The 18,313-nt window shown below is 44.5% G+C and overlaps 1 non-coding gene across 1 annotated transcript; it reads right to left on the bottom strand.

The window, feature by feature from the left end:
* Nucleotides 1-3,367: 3,367 nt before the first annotated feature.
* LOC120701710 lies at nt 3,368-3,474 on the bottom strand. The gene has a single exon (XR_005686266.1). It is a non-coding gene; the product is annotated as a small nucleolar RNA R71 (small nucleolar RNA).
* Between the last annotated feature and the right edge of the window lie 14,839 nt (nt 3,475-18,313).

Below are 18,313 nucleotides of genomic sequence, written 5' to 3'. Positions count from 1 at the left end.
GTGCGTGTCACACTTGCGTCTATGATAGTATATTGTAACCTGGTGTAACTTTGGCACCAAATAATTCACCCTTGATATTCTTATAAGGCTTCATGTTAAAAAAATGTACCGAGTTGAATAATTTGAGAAATCACGGCCTCATCATCCTCTCCACCTTGAAACAAAGTCATCCTCAGCTTTGATTGAAATTCTGACCCTTCTTTTTGGTAATGCTAAGTAGTACTAATTTTATGTTTGCTCCTAGCATCGACCATGGTTTTCTCATCTTTCTTTTTGATAACAGAAAATGAGTCATTAGCATAAGCTCTCAAAGAAATTGCTGCTGAAATATTGGGATCGGTGCAAAACTTTCCTGAAGTAATTGGAGAACTGATGTTCATATCATCCTTGCCTCTTTGAATCAAATCAGTCTTTATCTTTGAGATAGCTGCAGTTTCAGAATCCTCGGAATTATTTTTAGTAACAACTAGAGATTTGATGAAGGCATCATTCTCTCTTGCATTACTAGTGTTTCCACCATTACTAGCAGCAGGGACTGAAGCTGAAACAGTCACACCATTCTCCCCTTCTTGAAGCAAAGCCGTCCTCGGCTTTGGGGTAGTAGCAGCAACATTTTTCTTCTTCCTGACACTAGCAAAAACCTCTGCCTTTATAGTACTCTCAGACATTGGTTTGAGAACATGATGAACTCCCTTATGCACAAACGAATAATTATTGAAACGGCCACCATGAGTAGCATCAAGATCAAATTGCCAAGGTAGACCCAATAACAAATGGTACGCACTAAATGGTGCAACATCACAATCCACAGTATCAATATAAGTGCCAACTGAAAATTTAACTCTAGCCTTATGAGTAATTTTCATTGTGTCACTTTGGTTCATCCATTGCATATAACGTGGCGTTGGAAGCCTCCGCATAGACAAAGATAATGCATTCACCAAATCTGAAATAATGACATTAGCAAAACTACCACCATCAATAATCATTTTGCATACCTTGGTGGCTTGAGATGTTTTGCAGGATTATGCTCAGAATATGCAAGAAACAACACTAAATGGAGCACCTGCAAGTATGGTGAAACATGGATACAAGATGACACCATTATAAACATTGTCAAATGCCAAATTTGACATTGCCATGTTGAAGACCTTGTCGAGATGATCTAATTGGAAATTTGGTTCACCCAATTCGGAGTCCGGACGCAAAAGTTATGCAAATTACAAATTCTGGACTCGTGTTGTGCAGAGGCTGCAGGCCGGCCGGCCCGGCACCTTTGCCAAACACATCTTGCCTTGCCGCAAGACCACTAGGGACCCTCCAATGGACCCCTATGCACTGAATATACAAGCAAATACAAAAGTTATGACCGAAAGGCCTAGCACATGGATTAAAAGACGCATTTGCAGCACTTACCGAGATCATTTGGCCCGGAGCATCACCATGGACTTCATGCACCCGTTGATCAGCAAGCCAGTGAAACGGAGGGCCGAGATGAGCCAACTCCAGGCCGGTCGGCCTTGGGGAGGCTGTCCGGCCTACAATTTTTAGCTTTGAACCAACGCAACCTACACTGACACAGGAGGAGATCAGGAGCGTCCACGAGAAGGTCGGCGCCAAATGGAGAAAATCCCAGGCCGACTGGCCTAGGGGAAGCTGGCTGGCCCCACTTTGCAGCGTCTCAAGTCCATCTTCGCATGGAAGCTATGTCAACCGACCCTCTTGCATACAACCGACGCCTCGGCCAAATACCGACCTCTAGCTAGTATAAATAGGCCCCCCATCCTCACTTGTGAGACACACACCAAGGAGTTCTCTCGTCTCTCACTTTTACATTCTAGAGTAGGTTAGGTAGTCTGGGAGTTAGAGTCGAGTCGATCTTGTCTCGGGATTCCGGAGTCGTCATCGGAAGTCGGGTATAAGCTCTTGTATCTTTTCCTTTGATATTTATCAATATAGTTGTCTTCTTTATCTTTTCGAGTCAGCTTTACTTTCCATATTTATTTATCTTCTCAAGTTATCTTGCTTGAGTGTGGAAGTAATTCCTCTAGCTTAGACTTTGTATCTTTCTTGTTTATCGGGATCTTACCTTATGGGTTTTCTCGCCCGGACTAGGGAACTCAAGTTAGTTCCCTAGGTTGAGGGGGATTTCTCTTGTACGCGACAAGAGAAATCCTAACACCGAGTATGGACATGGTGTCTGAGCTCAGTGTTAGCTAGAAAGTGTGTTCCACCCCACGGAACCGTTGTGGTAGGCGGCAGGTGGTGACAGTCCTATCCGTACCTCGTAGTCCACCACATTCGGGTGCTTTCATAGCAGTAGCGCCGACTGCCGTTGGACTCCCTTCTCACCCCAGTCTGAGTCCTTCCCTGAGGCCACCGAAGTAAGCTCTAGGTTCCCGAGAACTAGTTAGAAGCAAGAGAGACTAGCTTGATAGTTTAGAAGTGTTTAAGGAGTCTTTCTCGCTCGTTGTCCTCCCAGCTGCTTACCTCTCTAAGGATTAGAGTCCCTGTGTTAGACGGTCTTCGTTGGCCATTATCTTATCTTATCTATCAGGCTTACCCCCACTAAGTTAGTCGGTTGATACCTCTAGTAAAGTTTGTAATTCGATTCTTCGATACTCTTTGCCATAGTGCTTCCCTGAGGAAATTACGATACTCTGGAATACTCCAAGGTGAAGTGCTACAAGCGGTGATTCTGTGCGAGCGGAATCCATATTCTATTGAGCATAAGAACCACCAATAAGAATTTCTGGCGCCGTTGCCGGGAAAGCAATTGTCTAAAGATATCGTTGAATAGTTTGATAAAGTTTACTGATTTATCACCGCTAATTTTAGCGGGATTACCATTGCTCTCGGTATCTTTGTGATTTCTGCAGAGTAGTGCAGGACGAGTTTCGATCTACCATATCACTTCAACTGAGATCCAGAAGAATTGGGTGAATTGTTTGACGCATAGTCATCAAACCAGAAGGAATTTTCTCAGGATCAAGGCTTGACAACACCAGCTTCAATACCCATGGCTCAGAAAACACTCCGTCAATTCTCAGCCCCGTCCAATAGCCATATCCCTACTGGACTGACCAATGACCAAGGCACTGGTGGCTTTGAGATAAAGATTGGGTTTGTCAACATGGTCCAAGCAAGTCCCTTATGCGGAAAGGCATCAGAGGATGCCAACGCTCATCTGCAGAATTTTCTGGAAGTGAGCAGCATAATCAACCCAAGAGGCACTACGATGGATAATATTCATCTTTGACTGTTCCCGTTCTCTTTGCTTGGGAAAACAAAAACGTGGTTCTACACCTACAAGGATGCGTGCTCCATTGCTTTTCTAGTCAAGTATTTTCCGGTGGGCAAAACCAACACCCTTCGGAACATGATTTCCAGTTTTCAACAACTCTAGGTCGAAACAGTCCCGGAAGCCTAGGAACGTCTTCGGGAATACATTACAGCATGCCCACACCACGGCATGGAAGAATGGCTTATCATTCAAAACTTCTTCCATGGTCTGAACTAGCGATCGCAAGATCACATGGACGCAGCAGCGGGAGGAGCATTCCGCTCCCTCGATGTTGCGAGAGCTAAAGTGCTCATCGACAAGGTTGCTTCCAACCAGAGTTGGAAGGCAGATAGGCAGCCGGCCCATGCGAAAGGAATACATGAAATCGACAGTGTCGATAGGATGGTGGCCAAGATGGATCTTCTCATGAAAAGGCTAGAATCTCCACACCAAGAGGTTAACCAGACTAAGTCTCGGATGAAATGTGAGAAATGCGGCAATACTGGACACTTGGGTAAATCTTGCCCATTCACTCAAGAGGACGAGAACTCCATTGGGAACGACACTCCGAATGACTTAGACTGCCATCCTCAACAAGGTTGGAATTCTAAGCCCGACCTCCCCTTCGGCCAACAGCATGGTAACAATTTTAATAACAGTTTTCAGGCCTCGCTTAAAGACATCATGTATGGCCAAAAACAAATGAATGACAACATTAGTGAGAAATTTCTTGCTAATGATAAAATTCTTGAGTGCTTTCCTGAGGAAATTACGATACCCTGGAATACTCCAAGGTGAAGTGCTACAAGTGGTGATTCTGTGCGCTTGCAGAATCCATATTCCATTGAGCATAAGAAACACCAACAGACGTACGGCCTAGGAGAGGTCAGTCGGCCTGGGCTTTTGCCCAAATTTGTCCAATTTTGGCACACATGTTCCTGAAATCAAAACTCATCCAAAACTTGTGGAACTCATTAAAATTAAAAAAATATGAATGGAACATAGTGTAAAGCTCAATTATTCCCGAGAAGCTGACGGTCAAAATACAAAATAATGGCCATCAACACCCCTCCTAAGCTTAAACTTTTGATCATCCTTGAGCAAAGCTTAAACTGAGGCTCGGTGGATCAGGAGTTGCATCGATGTGGAACTTGGTTGGTATTTGGTCTTTTTATTTGAACTCCTCATTTTGCAACTCTTTTAGAATGGAGTGTGGAACTTCTTTTTTTTCTTCTTTTTATCATGATCATTTTTTTTAAAGAAGAAGATAACTCCATACTCCTTTGCTGAGAAGACCTTGAATTTCTTGGATTTTTTGAATAGCAAGACATTTTTGGAATGAATGGGAACATTGTAGAGAATTTGGGTTTTGTGGTTGCGGGAAATTTATCTGGCGAACGTGGATATCAATACCCGGAGTAGGTAATTGACAGACCAGATATTTTGAGGCTAACAAACAATTGGTAGGCGATGGAGAAAGATCGGTAGATAACAAATAGCATTCTTTGATCGGACACACCATTCAACAATGATCAAAATAACTCAAGATAGCTCATAACGGTTTATGAGATAAAACCTGTAAGGCTCTGGATAGGTCATTTAAACCAAGGGGAAACCTTTACCAACATTTAAAAGAATTTTGAGAGGTTCTCTACTAGAGCAAGCAATTTATTTCGGTTTCGAGTATCTCGAATCCCACAACAACTTAGACTTTGGAAATTAAGCTCATGCTCCCACACATCTAGATTTTAGTGGAACTATTTTTGTGCCAACTAGTTCAAGTACTAGGAGAGTAAAAAGTTTAATATGAGGCACATACGAGGCATGAACAGAGCAACTATTCATCATTTCCAAAGTAAGAGCTTACACGGATTTCCACTCATACTAGATTTATTCAAAGCATGGAAATATTTTTTGGGTTTTTTTATTAAAGATTTATTGCTACTAGACTATTATTATTTTTTTTATTTTTTAATATTGATATGGCTTCTGGAAAACAGATGGGTGTGATAACTTACCTGGTGGTGCGCTCCCCCCAAGCTTCACTAAAGCTCAGTCCTCCTCATCAGAATCTTGCTCTTACTCTTCGGGGTCATCCTCTTCCTCCTCATTAGTGCTCTCCTGTGTGGTGTCTTCCTGTGCTGGCTGATGGTATAAACTGGTAGATTGAATTCTATAATTTGAAAACCCCCTTTTTGAAATAAAATCCTAACATTATCAAAAATCCCTGAATTACCGCCTAGAAATAAATCAAAATGGGAAATGTCGCTTGGTTCTTCGCCCCCAGTAGTAGATCAGTTCTTGAGCTCATCCATTTTGACATCTAGATTTCCACATTCGCCAACTCCTAGATCTCCATCCTTTGTCTTTCTTCCCCGTCTTCAACTTCGGAGCCCTCAACTATATGCGCTCGAAGCGACTCGTAGAATTCTGTATGGCGCCCAAGAAGTCGAGCACCAAAGGGAAGGAGAAGGAGGCGGCTAGCAGCTTCCCATCACTCGATGATGGATGGTTGGCAAGTAAGTGCACCGAATACGACATCTTGTCTCTTGTTGATGAACACCTTCTTCAACCTCGGTCTATCGTCAAGTGGTGACCCATCTTAGGTCATAGTCGCCCATTTGAAGAGACAGATGAAACTGTCACTTTTATCCCTTTTATCGAGTGTGGTTTTGGAATTCCCACCTCTGATTTGTTCTGCAGCCTTCTTTTTCATTGGGGGATTCAAGCACACCACTTGACCCCAAATTCCATCCTCCACAGTTCTATTTTTGTTCACTTCGATAGTCTTCACCCATCAGGCTAGTCTTTTGGGATGAGTTGGGCCCGAGACCTTGGTTGGTTGGACCCTGGTAGACCTAGGCTTGGTAGGGAATTGGCTCATGGGTATAGCGGACTCGGCAGGATTCTGTCGCGCATTCTAACAAGTGTTATTACAGCCGAAGGTTGGAAAATTTGTAATATCTCCGGGGTCACATCATAGCGAAGGAGCCTGTGAACATCTCCGAAAGGTCGCACGGGTTGTGTCTGACTGAAGAGTTGGACTCGGGGCCGAGAGAACATCTTTCAAGAGATCACATAATGGGTTTCCTGTGATGGAAGAGTTAGGCCCGATGTGTGACGGGTGAGTGGTGCTTTATGAATCATTCTATCTCTCAACCGCCCAAGATAAGAGACAGCCAAAAGCCCCATGAGGACTAAGGTAAAATGGGTGAGCAACATTTTGACTGACTCATTCAATTCAAGGAAGAATATTTTGTTGTAACCTATGCATGGCGAAGAAGTGAGACATTGCAGCAACTCCTGATCAACAACCTAAAGTCTAGCTTTGCTCAGGTACGACATTGATGAAAGGACGCAGCAAATCCAAGGAACTCTCAGCCAACATGTTGAGGATACCGCACGTCATTACACGCAGCAACAAACCAGCCATGAAACCACAATGGAACTGCTTCAAAAGCAGTATCAGGAAAGTCAGGCTTTCTATTGGTACTATGGGTATCACCCTGGACCCGGTCAGTAAGCCAGCTTGGGGGGGGGAGAAGCTCGAAAGTAACATGTATCCATACATTTGCATATTTCCCTTCCATCATCTTGCATTGCATTGCTAGAGAGAGAGAGAGAGAGAGAGAGAGAGAGAGAGAAGTTGTATGCCTTTATTTCCCATAGTTTCATTTGTTTTGCTTTCTCATGAGAGGTAAGAATGCCTAAGTCCTCCTGTTGAAATGATGAACAGTTGCTCTGTTTTAATTTCCTCTTCATGCGATGTTTACAACTTATATTCTTCAAGAACTGAATTTGTTGGTCTAAAAAAATTTGCATGATCTGAGTCTAAGTTGTTGAGGAGTATGATATGATGAATTAGAGTTGCTACAAACCTGTTCTGAGCAAGTTTTTACGTACGGAATTTTCATCTTTCAAAACTTCAAAATGAAAAGTTCCTCGGTGATGAAATATTCCTACCAAAGCCATATGCATGAAGCCTACAAAGAGACAATCCACTTACATACTGCATGTGTCATTTTGAGCTTTGCATGCTCTCATGATCGAGAATCACGTACACACCACTTCCACTTGCTAAATCTTCTACACCGGAAGATAGCATGTCCATACCATCCACTCTACCATACTCTTTTTATGCTCCACACTCTATTGGAATCTCTCCAAAAATTTTCTCCAAGAAAGGCATGAGCTACGAATTCAAAAAAAAATGATGGCACATGAAACCCCATGAAAAATGGACACATGAAGGTCCATGGAAGTAGAACATGATTAGCCATGCCTAAAATAATTAGAAGGGAGAGATTGTACATGGAGCACCTTACCCTTGCTTTTTCATCCACCACATACCAATGCACATGCACTTCTCGATCATGATTGTATGACTTATTTACTCTTTTGGGTTCGATCTTTGGCTTTGCAAAATATTCGAAACAAGTATGCCTCGCTTTTCTCCCTAGCATAAGCTCCACATAAGCCTTTTTAGAGTAGGAGAAAGAAGGCGAGCAAAGGCCTTGGTGAGGATGCAAACACTTTGAGCGATTGAGGGTATCATTTGAGGAACTTGTTTTTATTTGAAAAATCTTTTAAAACTTCTGGATGTAAAGATGACCGAAGAATGGGTGAGTGGTGCTTTATGAATCGATCTATCTCTTAACCGCCGTAGATAAGAGACAGCAAAAAGGCCCATGTGGACTAAGGTAAAATGGGTGAGCAACATTTTGACTGACTCATACAATTCAAGGAAGAATATTTTGTTGTAACCTATGCATGGCGAAGATGTGAGACATTGCAGCAACTCCTGATCAATAACGTAAAGTCTAGCTTTGCTTAGGGACGAGCAAAGTTCTACTTGGGGGGTCTTGTTGACGCTCACTAACGACCATTTCTGAGCGTCAATATAGTCACAATAAATGGATGAACTTGCATTTCTTACACTCATGCCACTAATAAATCAATGAATTCCACATGTCACTCTAGATTTCTATGATTGCAGGTTTTTGCTGGAAATGAAGGGCAATCATACCCTTTTAAGCTAAGGAGCAAGACGCCATCCAGGGTATCGTATCCACTAGAGAATGTGAGTACACTATCTACGGGTTCAGGCTCATCCAAGGACACACGCACTGGTGTGGGAAGGATAGGATAGAGAGGACTAAAATTTAGAATCTATGTTTAGAAGAAGAGATCACATCGCCGTTATACTTCGAGCTACTGGTTTCGACCGGCTTATACAAGCCGATAGCTCCAATAATATGTACTCTATCCGATATCCGAACGTGGAGGATTACTAGGGTTTGAACAGGACTATCACCACCTGTCGGCTACCTCTACAAACTGTGGGACTATCAGACAACAGAGTGGTATAGTCCAGCCTAGACACCACGTCTACGCTATTCCCTACAAACTCTAGAGGCGTACAAGGTTATCCTTTTCTATCCGGAGCCCAACTCTAGAGTCAAATGCTACTCTCTAAGCATACACTCATGTAATATATGGCAGATATGATAACTTGCAATCTAAATTCTAATTCTATATAAAAAGGTCTTGAATACTTACAACCAAATAAGTATCCGTTGAGGTACAAGCGGAAAAGTGCGCCGACAAGCCCGGCACTTCCCCTGACTCCTCCTCACTCTCGTGTAGAGGTACAAATTGGAGAAGAGCGCCGTTACTGGCGCCCCTCCTGAGTACCTCTACTCCTAACTCCCTAAGGCAACTCTCACTCAAATGAGAACTCGAGAGAAGAAGGTGTGATGTGATGTGTGTGGTGTGTGTGTTCTAATTCTCACCCCTTCCCCTTGTATTTATAGGAGGGAGCCACCTCGGGAATGAAGCCAAACCGCCATGGAGCACCAACTACAAGGCGCCACATGTCATCTCCAAGTCGGTGGGGCTCGTGGGCCGTTACCACATGGTTGGCCGGCCATGTGCTGCGCCCGTTCGGCCCGGTTCTTGGTCTGAAGGCTGCTCGGTGGGCCCTCATGTCATGTACATAGGTTTGGACTTGTCTTAAGTCGGTTTGGTAGCTCTGGTGGCCCCGTAGATCCTCGTGAACGTGTCTGATTCGTCGAGAAGATTTTACTTCAGATCGATGGTGTTTCACCTTGCTCATGGGCTGCATTCTCTTCTCATTTCCAAGCATAAGCAACCTGCACATAAATATACACCAACACTTTGTGGAATTCGTTAGCAATAACTCTTACCACTATTGTTGACGCTCGTCTTTCATATGCTCATGCAGGAGATGATAGCTTGCTCTGATGGTCGGGTTTGTATCTTGATGCTTGAAGCCTGTTTTACCTGCATTTCTGCCTGAATTCCAATGTAGTAATATTTCTAAGAGGAAACGTGGAATTGGCTCTTTCTAGATAACATAGACAGGTATGCGACTTTATTCTCATGATTTTAGGCTCAAGATGACGCTTGAAATGAGTCGTTAGCGAGCGTCAACAAGCACAAGCTTTGTGAGTGTTAGTGCTAGGATTAGCTCTTTAGAGTGTGTAAAGTGCAAGGTGTTGTGCCTTGTGGCTGGTTCTAGAGTGAACCAACAAGTATTTCGGTGCACCGGCCCCTTGGAGCATTTGGTGGCTCGCTGGCACGTCATCGACCCTCTGGCTTGGTGTGGAGCGGCGACGACAACCTTGTACGGGGGACATGGAGACCCCCTCTCCTCTGTGGGCAAGCTCCTTAGTAGAAAGCGGGATCAAGGTCACCATGATTGTGTTCACGGAAGAGTCTTTATTGCCGGAAGCAATACTCTTCGTGAGTGCTTCAACAACGTGGATGTAGGAGCGCCTTTGTGGCAATCCGAACCACGGGATAAATCTTCATGTCGAGAGTTTGCTTCCTCTCATCCCTCCTTTAAGCTTCCGCATTTCTTATTGCAATCTTTGTGCTTTTACTTTCTTGGTGTAGTTCTTTGCTAGGATTGGCTATGGGTTGCAAAACTCTTTTGGGATGAGGGTTTGACACTAGACGAAGCATAGTTGCACATCTAGTTACATTATCTAATTTATGTTTTGTGCAAAAATAGTTGGAGCCATTGGTTAAGATTTTTAGAGTGTCTAATTCACCACCTCCTCCTCTTAGGCTAGAGCACCCGATCACTAAGTGTGTGGCAGTCATTAAGCATCTCTGAAAAAGGGGACGAAATTTGGCCCAGCCACATGGCCGGCCGACCACCTTGGTCGGCCAACCAAGGGGTGGCGCCCCTCTATAAAACCCGGTGCACAGGGAGCTCATGGCACTCTCCTAGCCCGAGTTCTACCAGTCTTGCTTCGTGTTCTTCTTCCCTCTGCTCTCTTTGCTCTTGTTCTTCTCCAAGTGCATAAAAAAATAAGAAAAAAATATTTCTTTGCTTTGCATCCTCATTTGCATTTCATTTGCACTTCATGTTTACCTTCTTCTCTTTGCAAGAACGTGTTTGTGGTGGTACTCCTACCCCACAAGAACGATTTTGTGGTGCATCATCACCCGCAAGAACGATTTTGTGGAGTGTTATCACCCACAAGAACGATTTTTGTGAGAGGCAACCATGCCCCGGAAGAACTACTAACTCTTAGATGGCTGACTTTGATTTTTCACAAACTCTTACGTAATCACTTCGAGTTTTGGTTGTGCTTGTGAGTTGCAATTTCAGGTATGAGGAACGTTAGGTGGAAGTTCGAGTTTAAGTCGATCGATCTCGCACCGCTCATCCACTCCCGCGCCAAGCGTCACCCACCGTGACGAGCAGGCCGAGTCCTAGGTGCCGGAAGAGCAAGTCGAACAATAAGAGGAGGAGGCGCCGGATGACTCTCACCTCAACCTCCAGAGCGAACGACAATTCCAAGCCTATAACATTCTGAAGGCTCGAACTTTCGGTCACACTTGGGAGTTCGATGAAACCTGCAGGAGAAAACAGGTATGGACGCCGAATTTGCTAGTGTCTGGAAGGTAGTGGGCTGGTCATTTACTGAAATTTCCGAAATGGGTTCTCGAGACTTAACAATTCAGTTTCTTTGCACTCTTGTGGAAACGGACAATGGGGTCTCGTTTCGACTTTTCGGAAGCGAGTTTGTCATGTCTTGGAAGGATTTAAGCACTGTTTCAGGATTTCACAACAAATGCTCCGCCGATGTTGAGCAAGCAACTCACGGTTATCAGAAAGAGAATTTTTGGCATTCCATTTCTGGGTTAAACACGTACTCGTAGCCCCGTTGCAATAATATTCAACATCCGACCTTGCGTCTGATGCATAAATGGCTTGCCCTTACGTGTTTCCCTAGAGACAATGTCCGGACCGTTCGTGTTGATTAACTTCGTATTCTTTATGCCATGGTGAACAAAATAAAAATTGCCCCCGTGCAAGAAATGGTTCTCCAATGGCTTGAAAATTTTTGAATGGTCGGACCCGTTGAATGCACTTCCTTGGTCAGTCGGATTGCCACAAGTTTGGGTGTTTTGAACTGGCTCAGATTACTTACATTTCTACCCCTCGCCCAAAAATCGACTTGGCTTACATGGTTCAACGACACACTCTGAAGAGTGCTCCGGATGGCTCTATTATATTTTTCTTCCCCAGCTATGTAAATGAGATCCCGCTTCCTAACCCGGGACTTCGTTTATATAAAAGCCATGATTACACTCTTGAGTGGCAGCCCATCGGAGAACCTCGCAGGAGTAGCGTGTCCGGAAGGATGACCAGAAGTAGATCCCAGAATGCTGGAATGGATATGCCACCGCCTCCACCACAAGCTTTCCATGGTTATGCAGGGCATGCACCCGCTGGCAGGATGATTGGATCCTCATCCGGACAGCAGTCCGGTTGGGACCGATATGTCCCGCAACCCGAAGCTGGAGGTTCATCATGGCAGAGTGTGGGTAGCTCTGAGTGGGAACAAACAGGATGGACCAACTGGGCCTATGCCAGTGGCTGCAGTTCAGGCGGAGCACCCCCACTCTTTGCTGCCCGCCGCTCATTTTCAGCCCGAGGTTATTGTGACCACACTCAGGGGCTTAACGACCTCAACATCCAGGTCGGAAACATCGATGAAAGGACGCAGCAAATCCAAGGAACTCTCAACCAACATGTTGAGGATATCCCATGTCACTACACGCAGCAAACAAACCAGCCATGAAGCCACAATGGAACTGCTTCGAAAGCAGTATCAGGAAAGTCAGGCTTTCTATCGGTACTATGGGTATCACCCTGGACCTGGTCAGTAAGCCAGCTTGGGGGGGAGAAGCTCGAAGGTAACATGTATCCATGCATTTGCATATTTCCCTTCCATCATCTTGCATTGCATTGCTAGAGAGAGAGAGAGAAGTTGTATGCCTTTATTTCCCATAGTTTCATTTGTTTTGCTTTCTCATGAGCGGTAAGAATGCCTAAGTCCACCAGTTGAAATGATGAACAGTTGCTCTGTTTTAATTTCCTCTTCATGCGACGTTTACAACTTATATTCTTCAAGAACTTAATTTGTTGGTCTCAAAAAGTTTGCCTTGAACCTGAAATTTTGTGGGTTGTGAGTGCATATTCGAGTCTAAGCTGTTGAGGAGTATGATATGATGACTTAGAGTTGCTACAAACCTGTTCTGAGCAAGTTTTTACGTACGGAATTTTCATCTTTCAAAACTTCAAAATGAAAAGTTCCTCGGTGATGAAATATTCCTACCAAAGCCATATGCATGAAGCCGACAAAGAGACAATCCACTTACATGCTGCTTGTATCATTTTGAACTTTGCCAAATTTAGTGACCCTTTTGAGTTTCTTGTCATGCTCTCATGATCGAGAATCATGTACACACCACTTCCACTTGCTAAATCTTCTACACCGGAAGATAGCATGTCCATACCATCCACTCTACCATACTCTTTTTATGCTCCACACTCTATTGGAATATATTCCAAATTTTTCTCCAAGAAAGGCATGAGCTATGAATTCAAAAAAAAATGATGGCACATGAAAGCCCATGAAAAAATGGACACATGAAGGTCCATGGAAGTAGAACATGATTAGCCATGCCTAAAATAATTAGAAGGGAGAGATTGTACATGGAGCGCCTTACCCTTGCTTTTTCATCCACTACATACCCACACACATGCACTTCTCGATCATTGGGTTCGATCTTTGGGTTTGCAAAATATTTGAAACAAGTATGCCTCGCTTTTCTCCCTAGCATAAGCTCCACATTAGCCTTTTTAGAGTAGGAGAAAGAAGGCGAGCAAAGGCCTTGGTGAGGATGCAAACACTTTGAGCGATTGAGGGTATCATTTGAGGAACTTGTTTTTATTTGAAAAATCTTTTAAAACTTCCGGATGTAAAGATGAGTGAAGAATGGGTGAGTGGTGCTTTATGAATCGATCTATCTCTCAATCGCCCAAGACCAGAGACAGCCAAAAGCCCCATGAGGACTAAGGTAAAATGGGTGAGTAACATTTTGACTGACTCATTCAATTCAAGGAAGAATATTTTATTGTAACCTATGCATGGCGAAGAAGTGAGACATTGCAGCAACTCCTGATCAACAACCTAAAATCTAGCTTTGCGCAGGGACGAGCAAAGTTCAGCTTGGGGGGTCTTGTTGACACTCACTAACGACCATTTCTGAGCATCAATATAGTCATAAAAAATGGATGAACTTGCATTTCTTACACTCATGCCACTAATAAATCACCAAATTCCACATGTCACTCTAGATTTCTATGAGTGCAGGTTTTTGTTGGAAATGAAGGGCAATCATACCCTTTTAAGCTAAGGAGCAAAACGCCATCCAATCAAACGCCGCCACACGAGCATCACATGGATTGGAGGGCCCACCAAGGAAGCAAACTGACTTAAAATGAGCCATGTCAGCATCATGGGATAAGAGGACCCACTGCTTAGCATCTGCACCAAAGGAGATGGCCAGTGGGGACAGCCCATGGTCGGCCGACGCCTTTGAGCTTTGATGTGGCAGCTCCTCATTGGATGGTGAAGTCACTTCAAGGAGGTTCCTACCCATTTCTTGGCTGAGGAGAGGGTGGCTCCCCTCTATATATATGAGGGGAGGGGCTCCATTTCATGACATGGAGGAGATGGAAGAGCTCCATCATCACTACAAGCTACACTAGCCAATCTCTCAAGATGTAGTTCATCTTCACTTGTAGAGATCTTAGGACTGGAGGAGTTCGGGTACGAGTCGTAGTTTGAGGTCTTAGAGTCTTCATGAAGAGTCCGGTATGTCTTTTACTTTCTCTTTATGTAATTTCTTGAGTTTGTGCTAGTGTCTATTTATTTATTCAATACTTTGGTTCATATGCCCATATTTATGTGTGTGATCCTTCTTGTGAGCTATGTTTGCTTTGTTTGATTCATATGCAAAGACTAGTTCTTGTTTCATGGATTTGTTTCATCTTCCTTAATTGGGCGCTCTAGAACTAAGGCCCCGGATAGACAAGGGTATCCTTGCGCAAGGCTAGAGTGGTGCTTGTTAACGCAGGCGTGGTGCTTGGGTTGATAACCATGTTTGAATGCAACTTTATCCCACAGTTTGTAGAGGTAGCCGGCAGGTGGTGACAGCCCTGTTTGAGCCCTAGCAATCGTCCACGTTCGGATAGAGGGGTAGGAGGTACATAAAGCCATCGGGTGTTCAGGCTTGCCCTGTTCATCTGGATGCGGTCTCCCTAGTCCATGTTCGTAGGCTTTTCTATGTGTATGAACGACTCAAATCAGCTTGCTCACGAGTGCTGTTGGTATTTTGCAATGTCACGAATCAAATCCGCAAGTGCACGGATACCGTTGTAGCTTTCACCCAAGAGTATTCCAGGATATCGTATCCACTAAGGAACATGAGTACACTATCTACAGGTTCAGGCTCATCCAAGGACACACACGGCCGTTGTGGAGAAGACAGAAGAGAGGACTTTCTATATCTAGAATCTATGCCTAGAAGAAGAGATCACGTCGCCGTTATACTTCGAGTTAAAGGTATCGACCGACTTATGCAAACCGGTAGTTCCAATATGTGCTCTATCTGATATTCGAATGTGGAGGATTACTAAAAGGATCGAATAGGGCTGTCACCACCTGCCAGCTACCTCTACAAACCGTGGGACTATCAGACAACTGAGTGGTATAATCCAGCCTAGATACCACGTCTACGCCTTTCCCTACTAACCTTAGCCCTGGCCAAGACTACCCATTTCTATCCGGGGTCTTAAGCTAGGATCAAATGCTACTCGCTAGCATACACATCAACTAATATAAGGCAGAGATGATAACTTGCGATCTAAACTCTAATTCCAAATAAACAAATAAAGAAAGTCTCGAACACTTACAACCGAATAAGCATCTGTCGAGGTACAAGCGGAGAAGAGTGCCGACAGACCCGGCACTTCCCCCGACTCCTCCTCTTCTTCTACACCTCCTAGTCTACCTAAGCATCTAGGATGAAGACCTCAAGCTCCAACGGAGAAAGGTGAGTTGAGAGGGTGTGATGTGTGTGTGTGTGTCCATTCCTCTACCCCCTCCCCTTGTATTTATAGGAGGGAGCCACGGGCTGAAGCACGTGGAACCGACTTAAGCAACCAGCAGGGAGGTGCCACGTGTCGAAGCTGAGGCGGTGGGGCCCATGGGCCTGGTCGGCCTGCCAGGTGGGCCAACCGCCCCCCAGCTTCATCCAACAGGTTGTCCTGGGCCTCCTTGTCTTAACCCAGTTGGGCTTGGCCTGTGTTGAGTGGTCTGAATCTAGGATTTTGGGCTACACTTGGTCCATTTGAGCCTGAATTCGTGGTCTGATAATTTCTACGATTTATGTCGGGCCAAAGTGTACTTGAAACCTGCAAAATTAGTTCAAAACCACCTGCACACATTCTCAAGCACCATATGTGGAATTTGTTAATAAATAAACCCTATGCTAGCATTTATTCCACTTTGTGGTTCCCTTTTGTGCAGGAGTTGATGGTCAAAATTGGTCGTTAATGACCGTCAACAAGATCCCCCACAGTTGGCCCTTTGCTCGTCCCGAGTAAAGGTCAGGACTAAGGTGAGCTGATAGCTTCCTGATAGAATATCCTGCACAAAAGTTATTTCATACCTTGCTCTTGCTTGTGAACTTGAATGTGTCTATCATGATATCTTGAGTTGTTGAAGAATAGAATGATCTTGGCTTCATGTGTCATCCTGTCATGTTGCCAGACTTTGGGGATTTTGAAAAATATTATTATAAAATTGTTCATGGTCTTACTCTCCTCCATGGGTCTCTCAGAGTCGCTCGTAGCCTCTTACCAGCATTTATCCTTATTTTACCTCACCGGCTCTGATAGGTATAGATGGAGTTTCGATGGATGAGGTAGAATGTCGTCTGCTTGGCCCAAATCTGTTGCAAGATCAAAGATTGGATCCACAGGTGTATACTTATATTTACGACTGATCAGGTTAGTGCACAGATAAATATGTGCTCCTTTTCATGTCTAATTTTATTTGCTGGGTCATGCTTCTTTGGCATGCCATCTTCTCTCTCTCTCTCTCTCTCTCTCTTTGATAATATTGTCAGACAGTGTTTAAGGAGAACAAGATTCATCTGAACATAAAACCTTAAATCAAGTGCGTAAATAGAGCAGAACCATGATGGGTCACAAAATTTGATCAAGCTCAATCATGTAGCCGAGAGACATAGCATGGGATTTTTATATGGCTCTGGTAGCATGGTGGATAAAGAGATAAGACCAAGAACTTAGTTTTTTTTATAAATAAAATCCCAGACTGGTCAACATGAAAGAGATGAACAACTTTAACCAGACATGTCACGTTAGTCAACAACTAAGCATCATGGGTCCTATAAAATATGGTTCACAAACTTAAGCGCGGTATAAAAAACATTTATGCAAGGCATCTATCAATAGCTCTTATTAGCAAATTTCTTAAACAGATTCAAGGATTTGAAAAGATATGCTCATGTTTAGAAATGCTAAAGGGAGGAAACAAGTGAGGTAGTGCAAACTCATGAGTCGGAGCGGGAGGTGCTGTGACACCCCGGCCCAGGGCTTAATAGGATTAATAGGATACTCATACCAACAAGTTGCAACTTCTTTTCCGGAAGCCGGTCTCCAAAGAACTCCGAGGTTAAACGTGCTTGGCCCAGAGAAATTTGGGGATGGGTGACCGACCGGGAAGTTCTTCCCGGGTGCACATGAGTGAGGACAAAGTATGCAGAAAAGACTGGTGTTGGTCTGTGTGGACAGTCTATATCCTAGAAAGCAGCCAGATGTAAGCGGGCCCGGCCTCGGGGAGGCGGGACATTACAGGCGCACATGACGTGTGAATGTAATCGTGGATGTGTAGCGTCATGGGATCCCCCCCACACTTGTTTTCGACCTGCTCTTCGATCATAGACAAAACAAACCAAATATGAAAGATAATGGGGCTCTGCCGGCATTAACACCGGGGAGCCAAAGTTCACAAATCTTGATGAAATAAAGACCTGGGCGCGACTAGATTGACCTAAACCTAAACTGACTCGATTAAGACTAGCGCCCTAACTAAACCTATGATAATGACCTTTCTTAAGAAGTGACTCCTAATAGAGGTCCTTGTGACCTGTAGCCTCAAACAAGCGCTTCATCTTAGCGCTCAACCCCCTCCGCAGAAGACGTAAGTCATCCCGAAGCTCTTCCACCTCGATCTTCCTCTCCGCAAGCTGGTTCTCGAGATGCCTATTCTCCAAGCGTAGCTGCTGGACCATCGTAGTGAGGTCGGCGATGGTGGGTCCCTTTGAAGTCACGTCGTCCTTGGGCTTTGCAGGCGACGACTGAGATCTGGCCTTCCTAAGAGAAGGACTGGCGGCAGCGCTCTTCCTCTGAGCGTCTGAATTCCGTGTTGAGGTTGCCCCCTGTACAGCCTCTGGAGCGCTCTTCTGTGGCACAGGAGCAACCCGTGCCAGTCTGAGGTAGCACTGGTGATTCTGTTGCCGCTCCATCCTTGAAGAGCTACAGTACTATTGGCCTTGATGAGGCCGGAGCTTCTCTGGACGGCCTTCCATAAGGACTGTGCGCTCGTGCCCTAG

The sequence above is a fragment of the Panicum virgatum genome, chromosome 3K, assembly GCF_016808335.1.
Source record: "Panicum virgatum strain AP13 chromosome 3K, P.virgatum_v5, whole genome shotgun sequence".
Classification (NCBI taxonomy): Eukaryota; Viridiplantae; Streptophyta; class Magnoliopsida; order Poales; family Poaceae; genus Panicum; species Panicum virgatum.
This window is presented reverse-complemented; position numbering and strand designations above follow the sequence as displayed.